Below are 13,553 nucleotides of genomic sequence, written 5' to 3'. Positions count from 1 at the left end.
ATCTTGCCTCAGTTTTTCTGGCATTACATATCTTTCTAAAATAAGATGATGAATTTAAGTGAAAATATTACCCTGCAAGAGGAAGGATGTAATCATTATTTATTCATTGCAATCAATTGTTATTTTCAAATTTTCAAAAGTCATTTAGAAAACTCCATATTCAAATGTAATTTGATTTTAAAGCCCTATCCTTAAAGGAATTAGATCTTGGGCTTTTGTTTTATTTTATTTTGTTTTGTTTCCATTGATTAAGATTTTTGTCGCTAATGCTATACAAATTGATTTTTAAAAATTATTTTAATTCAATTTTATTTAATTTTCAGGTCTAAATTATTTTCCTTCTGATATATCTCCTTCCCATTACTAAAAGCCAGAAAAATAAAGCCTATTACAAACATGTGTAATAAAACAAAACAAATTCTCAAATTGTCAATGACCAAATAGAATAAGATACCTCAATATGTACTCTGAGTCCATCATTTTTCCATCAGGAAATAAGTAGCATTTTCATCATGAATGCAATTGTGATTTAGTAAGAATACTAAGACAAAAAAAAATTTAAGAAAAATCTATTCTCATATAATTTATTGTCTAGGTAGTGATGGAGATAACTTGAATTCAAAATCAACAGGAGAAATAGAGAGGATCTTAGTAGTGAAACATTCAGGAAAGATTTCCAATGAAAAGTGGTACTACAGAAGACCCAAGTTCAAATCTAGCCTCATACACTTACTAGTTATGTGATCCTAGGCAAGTTATTTTATGTCTACCTCATTTTCCTCAACTGTAAAATGGGAATCATATTAACACCTAGATCACAGAGTTGTTGTGAAAATCACGTAAGATAATATTTGTAAAATTCTTAGTACAGTATCTAGTATATAATAGGTATAATACAAATTCTAGTTATTATTATCATTAAGTTTTTTGTCTTTAACATGTTGAGTTTGAAATAACTATGAGATAATCTTGCTGTTGTTCAGATGCATTCAACTCTTCATGATCCCATTTGGGATTTCCTTGCAGTAGTTTGTCATTTATATTATTTTTAAAAACATATAAATCTATCTGCAACAAGAACACAAATAGATAGAAAACAGACAGGTCTGCCAGAAATTTTATAATGATCTAGTCTTGTTAGAAGTAATAGTAGAAATGGAATGATCAGACTCTGCCACATATCTCTTCAGTGCTCTATAGAAGATGTGCAAAGTATATTTGAGAAGATGAAGCTGGGAAAAGCTGATGGATTTGACCAAGCAGAGGGAAAAAACAGTATAGGAGCTAACATAATTTTAAAAGTATGCACAAATCCTTTCTAAAGATATAAAAAAATTCTAAAAATATGGAAAAATCAGAATCATACATTTTGAGATGAAAAGAGCCTCTGATACCTATTATTGTGTGACCTCTTGGACAAGTCACTTAACCTTATTTGCCTAAGTTTCCTCATCCTAAAGTCAGCCAGAAAAAGAAATGGCCAACCACAGCAGTGTTTTTGGGAAATAAAATCCAAATGGAATTATAGAGACGGACACAACTAAAAAAAAACTGAATTGAACACATCTTCACAGCATTATTGAATAGGGAGTTTTAATATATAAAATGTCACTGTGTTTATTATGCGTTTCCTTTAAAGGTCAGCTAGAAGGTATAGTGAACAACATTTCCAAGCCTGGAGTCAAGAATATGTAGTCCAGATCTGGCTTCAGAACCTACCATCTGAACAATTTGCTTAACTACTCTATTTCCTCATGTGTAAAATTTGGATAATAAATTATTGTCCTTACCTTTCAGGGTTATTGTGAAGATCAAATGAGATAATAATTGTCAAAGTGTTTTAGCCTAATGCCTGTGGCATATAGTAAGCACTATGTAAATTTTTGCTGGTTATTAATATTATTATCAAAGAAAGCTTTTGATTCCACACAGTTTGTAAAGTGTCTCTCATATGCACATAAAAATTGTTTAAAATGCCAGTACAGAAACAGCTGCAGTAGTAAATGCATATGAAAAAGTCGTGCCAGTCTTATGGTCAAGGCCAAAAGACGCAGAATATACACTTAATTTGGAATTAGTTTAATGATGTTCCCAAGTAATAATTTCTCACTAATTATTACACATATCTTTAAAAGCTCAATGTCAAGTTATTCTAGTCAGAGATTTGTATATGGGGGAGACCTTAAAGACCATCTTGTTCATATTCCTTATTTTATAGATGAGGAAATAGAAGTCCAGAGAGAATAAACAACTTGTGCATTAAACATGAAGATAGGTCTCTGATAGGACATCTTTTATTGCATCAATAATCACTGAATGAAAGCCTAAATAGTATGTTTGTTAATTGTGCAGATGATAAAAAAGATTGTAAGAACAACTCAATATATTTGATGGATCGATAAAGATCTCATCAAGTCAGAACAATGGATCAATCTGATAAGGTGAAATTTTGATTAAGTATAAATATAAAGTTTTACCTTTGGGTTCAAGAATTAAATTTTGTAAGTAAAAAAATAGGGAAAATCTAGTTAGAGCAAACTTCTTATAGAAAAGGGCTAGGATATTTTTGTGGTAAATGAACTTATTATGAATCAACAATAAGACATGGCAAACAAAAAACTGGCATAGTATTTACAGTGAGGAAGATAAGGATATCATTATATTTGGGTATGATCACGCCACATATGGAATATAGTATTCAGTTCTAGAAACATTTAAGAAAAATACACAATCAAGAGTGCAAACAGAACAGGGTGACAAGGATAGTAAGAAGTCTGGAGAGTGTGCCTTTATGAATATTAATTTTAAAAACAGAATATTTGTCTTGGACTAGAGAAGATTTAAGGGGAGATATTCTAGTTCATAAAACAAAAGTCATAGATTTAAGGAGCTCAGAAGTCATTCAGTCCTACTTTCATACTTCCAAGAAATACTTTCTTTGAAATGATCCCTGATATATGGACTCTTTTAGAAATGCAAAATAATATTGTTTGGCAATATCAAATAACCAAATATAAATGCATGTATATTCCCTCTCATATTTCAGTAATGCAAAGAGTGGTGGACTTGATGTGAGATTCAAATCCCAATGGTTACACTAGTCCTGTGACTTTAGATCAAGGCACTTAACCTACTTGCTACATCTCAGTTTACTTATTTGTAAAATGGATATAGCGATACTTATAACTTACAGAATAGAAATAAGGGGACGCCCTTTAGATTTAACTAGGAATTTATTGTCACCCAGAATGTAAACTTTTTTTGTGAGAGTTGCATATGCATGAAGTGTCTTTTCCTTATTCTTCCCATTTAATTATCTGATATTTTCAACTTATTAAGTAAGTAGATCTGTGGCTTTTTATTGCTATCCTTTTTATTTGATTTCTAACATTTTCCTAATGGAGACTTGAAGTCCCCTTTTGATATTTTTCTTTTGTCTATTTCTTCTCTTGTCACTAATAATCTTTCCTTTATAAACTTAACTATTGAAGTAGTTTGATCCATATAAATGTAATTTCTGTTTGTATCTTTCCATTTTCTTCAAATTCATGTCCCATTTTTTCATATACCATTAATACCAACTCTAGATTCTGGTTTTTTTTTTAACTTGCAATTTCATGAGTTCTTTAAACTTAATCTATTGTTTTAATTTTGCTATATAATTTTGTGTTTGGTGTGTTTATTGTAAGCAACACATGAATAGGTTTTGTTAGCTCAATTCTGAAGTTTTTCTTTGGTTGGAATAATTCATCTCTACTGTTAAAATAAATTGGAATTCTTTTTCTGTTATATCCTTACTGTTGTTGTTGGTATCAAGAAGGTAGAGTCTGTCTTAAATGTCTACAAATGTTTCAACTAGTAAATAAACAGGTTATGTTTCTATTTTTTAAAATTGCTATTATACTATCATCTCTTTTTAGTGTAGAGAAAGGAATTTGCTTTGGAAATTGTCAACTTTCTTTTAATAGGCTTTTTGTTTTTGTTTTTGTTTCTCATCTATGTTAAGTGTATTTTTAAAGGGAAGATGATTTCTAGTGTTGTAGAAGGGTGTTTAATGTTTAGTAAAAATGATATCACACAGATATGATATGGATTTTTAGTACTCTTTTGTGCTAAATTTATTACAGTGCTCTATTTATTACAATTAGAAAAACTAAATATCTTATTTTATAACTATATATTAAATCTTAACTAGTTATCTTCATTATCAACTAATTATGATATTAAAATTAAAGTATATTATTATTTTTGTTATTTATTTGCTGTTTAGTCAGTTTGGTCCTGTTCCCTAACCCTATTTGTTTTTAGGGTTACAACTAGTAAGCATATGAGGTTAGATTTATATTCAGGAAGGTAAGTAAGTCTTTCTTATTTTAGGTTCAGTACTTCATCCACTGTGCTATTATAATGTCCAGACTAGCTCTCTGGAGAACCTGGGGATTAGCCTGAGTCCTTGATCTTAGTGCAGGAGTGAAGGAGGCAGGAGACCATGTGGCTGGTTAAAGATGGAGTCTGGAGTCTGGATTCTGGAGTCTGGAGACTGAAGCTTTCTCTTGTGTCTGTAGCTGAGAGTTGTGGCTGAGAATTATGGCAGAGAGAGAATCTTCTGTGTCTGAGACTTCCTTTAAATACTCCAGTAGATCACTACATCATACTGAGCATGTGTGACTGTAGCCATTACTGTGCAAGTGCTAACTATAGTAGCATCGTATCACCACAGCACATTAAGTATATGTACTTAACTAGAGTAATTGTATCATTAGCTAGAGAATCATTATCTCATCAATCATATTGAGTCTTAAGTATATCCTTTCAGAGTTCTCGCCCTCTACATTCCATCTAGCTAACCTTTCCTTTGCTTTTAGGGATCTCCATATTTGAGATTTTTGTTGATACATTATTTCAAACTTTATTTGTCTTTAAAAGTAACTGATGTTTTCAAACAATATGGCTGTCTTTGTAGGATATATATTTCTGGGATCCAATCCTACTTTTTATAGACTTTTGTATAGATTTTTGTTGTACTTTGATATTTCTTCTTCGTGTTTTTTTATCTCAATCCTAGTTGGCATTTTCTGAAATATAACTTTTTTTCTTATTTATTTTTGGATAATTTTTTCCAGTTTTGCAGTCGTTTCTTGGTAACTCAAAGGAACAATATATATATTTTATGCCCTGTGTATACTTGATCTAGGTCATTATACAATTTTTTTTCTTCCTTAAGGCCTCCAATATTGTGTCTACTTTCTTTTATTTTTTAAAAAATATTTTTCTGGGCTCTGTATTAATCCAATCTTTGAACTTTTTGCTTCATCTTCTAAATCTTTTGTGTTGTCCTTCCCTTAGCTGCCTTTTCAGTCTTCCTTGGTCTTGTTTTAAATATTATTATTATTCTAAATTGTTCTTTAGTAGATTCATTGATTTTTTTTATCTTTTTGCTTTTTGCTTCCATAGATTTTTTTTAAAGACCTTTTATGTAATTTTTCTTTTTCCCTTATTATTTCTTCATCCCTTGTTATCCTTTCTTGGTTTGTTCTTATATTTTATTGCTATTTTATTTTGGTCCTTTAAAAAAATTGATTCTATTTTTAGACCTTGGATATAAATGTGCAATTTCCTTAGTTGTCTCTTCATTCCTTCTTGTGCTTTTTAACCCCTTTTAAATCCTACTTTTATTCCTTTACCATAATTATTCACTTTCATTTTTCCATTTGGATTCTAGGAGAATTTCTTATCTATAGCTTATTGTATTGAATAAATTACTTAGGTATAAAGTTTTTGCTTTTTTAGATGTACTATGCATTTTTTTGGTTACTGGTATAAACTGGAATTACTATGCCAGTGGGTCTTTGAATTGAGATCATTAATGAGGAAGAAAATGTACATTCTTCTTAGAGATCTATTAGAGATCTCTCTTTCTCTCTCTCTCTCTCTCTCTCTCTCACACACACACACACACACACACACACTCAACTGGTAATAGAAATCCATCTTACACAACAGGCAAGTAGGAGGGGGAAAGGATAAAAATGGGAGAGTGACATAGGAAATAAGCATAAAAGAAGTTAGTGGTCAGAAGCAAAACAGACTTTGGTAAAGGGACAGTGTAAAAAAGAGAGAAGAATAAACAAAAGGAAATGGAGTAAAGGGAAATTCATAGTAATCGTAACTATAAATGTGAATAGTTAACTCACCCATAAAATGGAAGCAGAAGGCAGAATCAATTAGTAACCAAAATCCCACAATATATTGTTTACAAGAAATATATTTGAAACTGAGACACACAGAGACAGTTAAAACAAAGTTCTAGAGTAGAATCTAGTATGCTTCAGCTGAAGAAAAAAAGTCAGGGATAGCAATCATGATCCCCGACAAAGCAAAAGCAAAAATAGTCCTAATTAAAGGGGATAAACAAAAACATTACATCTTGCAAAATGGCAACATAGACAGTAAAATAATATCACAACTAAGCATATATGTACCAAATGACATAAAATCCAAATTCTTAAAGGAAAAATTAAATTAATTATAAGAGCAAATAAGACAGTAAAATTATGTTAATGGGGCACTTTAATTTTCCCCTCTCAGAGCTAGATAAATCTAATCATAAAAAAATTATTGGGAGTTATTTTGCCTAATTACATACCAGTAAATCTGACCATCTAAATGAGATGGACAAATATTTACAAAAATATAAACTTTCAAGATTAACAAAAGAGGAAATAGAATAATTAAATAATTCTATCTTAGAAAATATTGAACAAGTTCACTAAGGAAAAATCCTTGGGGCCAGATGGATTTATAAGTGAAATCTATCAAACATTTAAGGAACATATAATCCCAATACTATATAAATTAGTTGAAAAAATAGGTAAAATACAAAATTCCTTTTGTGATTAAAATATGATTTTGTTACCTAAACTAGGGAGATCAGAAACAGAAAAAGAAAACTATGGACTAATTTCCTTAATGAATATCTATTCCAAAACTTTAAATGAAAAACCAGCAAGGATAGTATAGCAATATAGTATAAAGATCATATACGTTGACCAGGTGGGATTTAATACAGAAAACTCAGAACTGGTTTAATATCAGAAAAAGCATCAGCATAATTTAGTATATCAATAACAATAACAAATAAAAACAAAAATTATATGATATCAAAAGATGCAGAAAAAGTCACAAAATACAACAACCATTTCTATTAAAAAGCACTAGGAAGTATAGGAACCACTGGAACCTTTCTTTTTTTTTCCCATTTATTTATTTTTTTTAAATTATTTTTTATTTAATAGCCTTTTATTTACAGGATATATGCATGGGTAACTTTACAGCATTAACAATTGCCAAACCTCTTGTTCAAATTTTTCACCTCTTACTCCCCACCCCCTCCCCCAGATGGCAGGATGACCAGTAGATGTTAAGTACATTAAAATATAAATTAGATACACAATAAGTATACATGACCAAAACGTTATTTTGCTGTACAAAAAGAATGAGACTCTGAAATATTGTACAATTAGCTTGTGAAGGAAATCAAAAATGCATGTGGGCATAAATATAGGGATTGGGAATTCAACGTAATGGTTTTTAGTCATCTCTCAGAGTTCTTTCTCTGGGCATAGCTGGTCATTGGAACCTTTCTTAAAATTATAAGCCGTATCTATCTAAAACTAAGAGCAAACATCTGTAATGGAGTTAAACTTGAGACTGTCCTAGTAAGATTGGGAGTGATGCAAGGGCATTCATTATCACCAGTGTTATTCAGTACAATACCAGAAATTCTAACTGTAGCAATTCTAGAGAATGAATTAAAAAACTTACTGAAACAATTAACTTCACCAAAGTTGCAGGATATAAAATAAACCCACACAAATCATCAGCATTTCTATAGACTACTGATAATATCCAGCAACAAGAGAAAGAAAAAGAAATGTTGCCAACATAAAACACTTGGAAGTCTACATGTCAAGATAAATGCAGGGACTATATGAATACAATTACAGAATACTTTTCATACAAATACAGACAGATCTAAACAATTGGAAAAATGTTAATTGCTCATGGGTAAGCTGAGCCAATATAACAAAAATAATAATTCTACATGATTTACTTATTCCATGCCATAACAAACATCCAAAAGTTTTTTATAGACTATAAAAAATAATATTCATCTGGAAGGAAAAAAAAATCAAGAATATCAAGAAGGAAAAAATGTTAAGGAAAGTAGTCTAGCAATTACAGATTTTGAATTATATTACACAATAATAATCATCAAAACAATCTGGTACTTTAAAAAAAAGGAGTGGTGGATCAGTAGAATAGATTAAGTACAAAATCTACTACAATAATATAGGGGTAACCAGGTGATGCAGTGGATAGAGTGTCAAGTTTGAAGTCAAGAAAATGCATCTTTCTGAGTTCAAGTCCAGCCTCAAACACATAATAATTTTTTGACCCTAGGAAAATCATTTAACCCTTTTTACCTCAGTACCCCATCTGTAAAAATGAGTTAGAGAAAGAAATGGCAAACCATTGTAGTATCTTTTGTCAAGATAATCCCGAATCACAAAGAATCAGACATGACTAAAAAAAAAAAAAAAAAAAAAAAAAAAAAAAAAAAAAAAAAAAAAAAAAAAAAAAAAAAAATGAGCAAACAATAGTAACAATTGGTGCCTATAGTAATGTAGTATTTAATAAATCCAAAAATCTAAGCTTTGGGAGTAAGAATTTAACATTTCACAAAAATTTCTGGGAAAACTAGAAAAGTCTGGTAACAATGAAAAACAAGCTAATGTCATACCATGTACCAAGATGAAGTTAAAGTGAATAATGGTTTAAATATAAAGGGTGATATCATAATGAGAGGAGGGTGTAAAAATATATCTGTCTGATCTATGGATAAGAAAAGAGTTTATAACCAAATAGTATATAGAAGGAATTATGAGAAATAAAATGGGTAATTTTGATTACAGGACATTAAAAGTCTTTTGCAATAAAAAAAAAAAAACTAGTCAAAATTAGAAGGAAAATAGAAGGGAAAACATTTATAGCAACTTCTCTGATAAAGGCTTCATTTCTCAGATCCATGAGGAACTAAACTAAATATATAAAATTTAAAAGCCATTTTCCCATTTGATAAATGGGAGAAACATAAAACATATAGCTCATTCAAAATGAAGTGAGCAAAACCAAGAGAACATTGTATACAGTAACAGAAATGTTTTAAAGATGACCACAGTGAAAGACTTAAATGAGACAATGATCTAAAACAAATTCTGAAGGACCCATTATGAAAAATGTTATCTAATTCTAGAAAGATAATTTATAAACTCTAAATGCAGAATGAAGTATATCTTTTTTTTTTTTTACTTTATTTTGTTTTTGTTTTCTTTTGCAACATGGCTATTATGAAATGTTTTGCATGACCATATATGTATAATCAAAATCAAACTGCTTGTCTTCTGAGGAAGGAGAAGAACAGGAAGAAGGGAGCATATTTAGAACTCATTTGGTGGCATGTTAAAATTTATGTATGCACCTAAAGGATTATAGGACTAAAACAAAAATGTGTATATTTCAACGTTATAAGAAAACAACATTAACAAATAAGAAAGAGAGATTACTGAATTGAATGTTAAAATGAGAGCTAAAAGATGACCAAGTGAATAAACCCAAAACAATGGAAATTGAAAATAAAAATACTCTGATTAAATAAGACTAAAAATTGCTTTAAGATAAAATAGAAAAAAAATAGCTAATTTGATCAAAAAGAGAAGGAAGTGAAATGAAACAATTTATAGTCAAGTAAGAAGAAATTTTTTAACAAATTTTTTTTAACAAAAGTTAAATGAGATTAATATTTTAAAGGGCAAAAAAATTAACAAAACAGAAAATAGGTAATATAAACAACACAGTTTCATCAAGAGAAATTGAAGAAACCATAAACAAACTTTTTAAGGATGAAAAAAATTAAAGGGCCTGATAAGCTTATAAATAAATTCTGTCAAGCATTTTGTTGAAATGTAAATAATCCCTATGTTATATAAACTGTTTGATTAGGTGCCTTTCTATTTAACTTTTAAAATTTCTTGCTGTGACATAAAGTGGGCTTGATAGTCAAACTAGGAATAGTTAATGAAGGGAAAGAAGATAAGCCATTATCTTTTTTTCAAAATTGAGTATAAAAATATTCAAATGCATCTATCACATCCACATGAATATTCTTTCCAATAATGTCAATTTCATCCATGACTGTTTATCCTCTGTGAATCTCGCCCATGTGTTTTCCATAAGTTTTACCCAATGCCCCTAATATTCTATTAGTCTTCCTCCTGTTTTTCTAATATTTTGAAGATGTCAATGGAGCATATGGGCTATATATGAGTTATCTGTACCTCTCACCAGAAGACTATTATGTCTTCTTTTTCAATCATGTATTTTTTGATGACATCATTATCACCATTCTTTTTTTTTTTTTATAATTCCTTCCTTATAGTGTTTTGTACTTTATTAACATTCAGAACCAATTAGTTTAGTTTCAATTACTTTCAGTTCTTTGGAAACTCATTATTCTATGTTTTGCAACTGTATAATGTGAGCAATAAAATATTAATATTGAAAATAAGTCCGTATTTCAATGAATAGCTAGGTTTTATTAAAACACACACAGAGACACAACTTGACAATATAAAAAGGAAATGTAATCTATTTTTCTCCTCTTATCCAAATTGGTGTCTGATTCTTTTTTTCATAAATATTTTTAAAATATTATCTCATTTGATCCTCACAATAATTCTGCAGGTAGATACTATTATTATCTCCATTTTAAGATTGAGAAAACTGAAAAGAAAGATTGACTTATCCATGATCACAGAAATATTTGAAATCAGGTCTTTCTAATTTCAGGCCCAGCTTTTTATACCACCTAGCTATCTCTGTTTATAATTTTTATGCAAGTAGTTATAGAAGCTATCTAAGCTGTGTACATTGACTGGATGAACTCTATAAACTGTCCATAAAACTTCAAGAAATCACTTTATAAAACTACTAAAAATAATAAGAAAAATCATTTGGTGAAACTAAAGATAAGAATTTAAAGGAAAATAACAAAAACAAAAAGTGGAGAGAAGGAAAGAGATTTCCAACTATATTATAAAACAATAATTATAAAATTTATCTGGTTTTAAAAATAAAAAGAGGAGGGGGAGGAGGAAAAGGAGGAGAAGGAGAAGGAGAGGAGGAGGAGAAGGAAGAGAAAGAAGAGGAAGAGAGAGAAGAGGAGGAGGAAGAGGAAGGAAGAGGAGAAGGAGGAAGAAAGGGGGCGGAAGAGGAGGAAGAGTAGCAGGAAGAGAAAAAGGAGGAGAAGAGATGAAGGAAAAAAAGAAGACAGAGACAGAGAAAATGTTAACCTTTAGGCAGATGGCCACAGTGCTATCATTTTAGTGTAGATCCCCATCATCTTAAACCTATACTATTCCAACAACCCACTGATTGGTCTCTTTGCCACAAGTCTTTTCTCACGTGCTCTGTCTTCCATTCAGTTCTCAAAGTAATCTTTTTTTTTTTTTAACCATGTAAAGTATATATTAAATACTATATATGTATACATATCCATACAGTTATTTTGCTGCACAAGAAAAATCGGACTTAGAAATAAGGTAAATATAACCTGAGAAGGAAATAAAAAATCCAAGTGGACAAAAGCAGAGGGAGTGGAAATGCTATGTTGTGGTACATACTCATTTCCCATAGTTCTTTTGCTGAGTGTAGCTGGTTCTCTTCATTATTGAACAAATTTCAAAGTAACTTTAAAGAAATCTCTTGTTCAGTAAATTCTAGCAGTTCTCTACCACCTCCAAGAATAGATATCAATTGTCTGTTATTAAAATACTCAAAGCTTTTCATAGCCTGTCTTCCTCTCCCTGCTGTATACCTTTCCAGTCTCTTTATATCTTATACCCCACCACATACTCTGCAATGCAATAAAGAGACTTCTTTACTATTTCTTGTATGAGAAATTCCATCTCATTTTCTAACTTGGGAACTTGCACTGGTTGGCCTTGATCCCTGGAATGTTCACCCATCTTATCTCTGTCTCCAAACTCCCCTGGCTTCTTTCTAATCCCAGCTAAAAATCTCACCATCTTTAGACAGTGTTTGCCTATCCTCCTTAATTCTAGTACCTTCAATCTTGTTATTATCTCCAATTTATCCTATGTTTATCCTGTTTGTATACAATTGTTTACAAATTTTCTCTCCCTTAAACTGTGAGCTCCTTGAGAACAGGGATTGTCTTTTGCTAACTTTTTATCTCCAGCATTTAGAACAGGGCTATCACATAGTAGGAACTTAATGAATATTTGTTGCCTGAATAATTCAAAGAGACCAGAATTTGGGTATTTCTACTTCAGCTCCAGCAGTCATTCCTTTGAAATCAGTGAAGGGGAAAAAGATGTCCTATAGTTTTAACCTAATTTTCAAAACCTGACAAATAGCAGTAACTGGGGATTATGAAAAGTTACAAATAAATGATCCAGTTAAAACAATTAAGAAGGAGTTAATGCTGACTATAAACACTGACCTGTAGGTTTAATCTTGGTTTTTCCCATATAACACAATTTATTAGTATTGTCATCCTAACAGAAAATAAAAAACAATCAGATATAATATGGTCTTAACTTCCCCTGAATTTTTCAAAGCCCAAAAGAAAACTTTTTATTACTTGCTCAAGTTTTTTTTTTTCTTTCTTCCCTATGCAATTAGGGGAGGTTTAACTACTCAGTTAACTACCTTATTGAGAGTAATGCTGGGATTTATTATATTAAACTTTTTTAATCGCTTTATTGAAGGCATAGTACTATTATTCTATGTTTAAATTTATTTCCTTGAATGAATTTATGTTGACTCATTTTCTTCTTTGTGAAAGATTTCTAATTATTCAGTGAGATCTGTATTGAATGGAAGATTCAGTTCAAACTTTTTAAAACAGTAACGTCAGTTGTGTTATCATTTGCGTTTAGATTAGGCAATAAGGTTAAGAAGTAAAAGCTCATATTGCTAGTCTCTTTAAGTGATAAATTGCAAAACCATTTAGGTTCAAATACAGATAATACATAAGTGCTAAAATCCGAGGGAAAACATTTAACGCAGGTCTGTAAAAAAAAAAATTAGTTAATCTTTAAGGTAGCTTTGAAAAGTAAATCATCTAAAATGATCTTTATTTAAAGATATAACTGAGATACATGTTGGGTTACTTTCTGAATGTGACAAAGATGTAGAATTTCATACCTAATATAGTAATGAAATAAATAGCTAGCATTTACATAGCACATTAATGGTTTCCAAAGCATTTTTATGTTATCATCTCATTTGATCTTCACAATAACTTTACGAGTTATGTGTTATCTATATCCTTTATAAAGATGAAGAAACTAAGTCTAACAGAGAGAAAGCCTACTAAATGTCTGTGACAGTATTCAAACTGAGATCTTCCTGATTTAAATTTCAGTGCTCTATTTTGCCTCCTGTTTATCCCATTTTATTAATTGAAA

At 30.3% G+C, this 13,553-nt stretch overlaps 1 protein-coding gene across 10 annotated transcripts in view; it reads left to right on the top strand.

Annotated features, from left to right (window-relative positions):
- MCTP1 (multiple C2 and transmembrane domain containing 1) overlaps window positions 1-13,553 on the top strand; it is a 679,042-nt gene that overhangs the window by 542,357 nt on the left and 123,132 nt on the right. The gene's annotated exons all lie outside the window — the stretch shown is intronic.

This window comes from Sarcophilus harrisii, chromosome 1, assembly GCF_902635505.1.
Source record: "Sarcophilus harrisii chromosome 1, mSarHar1.11, whole genome shotgun sequence".
Lineage (NCBI taxonomy): Eukaryota > Metazoa > Chordata > Mammalia > Dasyuromorphia > Dasyuridae > Sarcophilus > Sarcophilus harrisii.
Note: the sequence above shows the minus strand (reverse complement) of the source record. Positions and strands in the feature narration are given on the sequence as shown.